This window comes from Asparagus officinalis, chromosome 6 (assembly GCF_001876935.1).
Source record: "Asparagus officinalis chromosome 6, Aspof.V1, whole genome shotgun sequence".
In the NCBI taxonomy this organism is placed as follows: Eukaryota; Viridiplantae; Streptophyta; class Magnoliopsida; order Asparagales; family Asparagaceae; genus Asparagus; species Asparagus officinalis.
The window spans coordinates 42,180,217-42,182,298 of record NC_033799.1 but is presented as its reverse complement, the minus strand read 5'-3'; positions in this window follow the sequence as shown (position 1 = coordinate 42,182,298).

Genomic DNA, 2,082 nt, shown 5'->3' with positions numbered 1-2,082 from the left:
GAGTCATAACAACCACGTTATAAGCCACTAAACCACTATTGGCTTACTCCTAAAGAATAGGAAACTTGATCCTAAAGACTAGCAACAACTAACTGACTAGAAGACTAGTTCAAAAACAGAAATCTGAAACAATATATAACATACGTGCAGATCTTTAAAGCAAATGTCTAACACTCCTCCTTGCTTTAAGGACTGCAAACTCCAATTTTCTTCCTTAAAGACTCGAACTTGTTGGCTAGAAGCGGTTTTGTAAACAAATCTGCCAACTGATCTTCAGACTTGCAATAGACTAAAAATACTTCTCCATTCTGCTGCACCTCCCTCAAGAAGTAAAGTTTGATGTTGAAATGCTTAGTCTTCCCATGAAACACTGGATTGTTTGAGATTGCAATTGCTGCCTGATTATCAACAAAAATCTTTGTGCCATCCTTCTGTTCTATGTGTAAATCACAGAAAATCTTCCTCAACCACAAAGCTTGATTTACGGCTGCTGTTGCTGCTATAAATTCTGCCTCAGCAGTGGATTGTGCCACAATCTCTTGCTTCTTTGAAGTCCATGAGAAAACTCCAGAACCTAGGCTGAAACAATACCCTGAAGTACTCTTCATATCATCAATGGATCCAGCCCAGTCACTATCTGAGAACCCACTTAACTTGAAATTTTGACATTTATCAAACTTTACACCATAATCAACAGTACCTTTGATGTACCTTAAAATTCTTTTTGCTGCTCTTAAATGCATTTCACTAGCACAATGCATAAAACGAGATAAAAGACTTACAGCAAATAGAATATCTAGCCTTGTCGCGGTGAGGTACATCAGACATCCAATCAAGCTTCTATAATAAGCTTCATCAACTTTATCTGAACCATCCTCCTTGCTCAGCTTCTCTTTTTGATTCATTGGTGTGTTTATTGCTTTGCACCCCTCCATATGAAATTTCTTCAATATCTCCATTGCGTACTTCTTCTGGTAGAGGAACACTTCATTTCTCCTTTGCTGGATCTCCATTCCAAGAAAATAGGTCATAAGACCAAGGTCTGTCATTTCAAAAATATGCATCATTTCTTGTTTGAACTCTTCAACCAGCCTTGTATTATTTCCTGTCACCAAAAGATCATCAATATAAAGTGAAACTATAAGAAAATCATTTCCCTTCTGTTTTACATAAAGAGTGGATTCTGACAAGCTTTTTACAAAGCCAAGGTCCAACAAATGTTCATCTATTTTGTTGTACCACACTCGCGGCGCTTGTTTTAATCCATATAGAGCCTTTTTGAGCAAGTAAACTTTATCTTCTTCACCCTGCTTCACAAATCCTCCTGGCTGCTCAACATATATTTCTTCTTGTAGTACGCCATTCAAGAATGCCGTTCAAGAATGCCGATTTAACGTCTAACTAGAACACTTCCCAACCTTTTTGTGCAGCCATTGCTAGCAGAAGCCTGATTGTGTCTAATCTGGCAACAGGTGCAAATGTGTCAGAATAATCAACACCATAAATTTGTGCATACCCTTTAACTACAAGCCTGGCCTTGTATTTGTTGATGGAGCTATCAGCATTAAGCTTTGTTCTGTAGACCCATTTCACGCCAATGACTTTTCTGTCTTCAGGCCTATCAACCAGCTCCCAAGTTTTATTTTTCTGAATCATCAACAACTCTTCCTCCATTGCTTTCTTCCATTTTGGATCTTGAGTGCTTCTTCATGACTAGCTGGTTCACATATTTCCACATTACACCTCTGATAAATTTCTGAAAGATGCCTTGTTCCTCTGACTGGAGGGTCATCTTCCAACTCATTTTGCCATTGTTGCTCATCAGGACAATTAACTTTTAGATTTGGTGTGGACCCACTCATTTTTTGTAGATTCTTCCAATCCCATTGCTCATCTTCGTTGAAGTGAACATCTCTAGTGATAGTCATCTTTCTTGTTTGTGGATGATACACCTTGTAGGCTTTTGAAATTGAACTATAACCCACAAAGATGCCTGTAATTGCCTTCTTATCAAGCTTGTCACGTTTCACCTGAGGAACATGAGTGAAACATATACAACCAAACACTTTAAGGAAGCTTAGA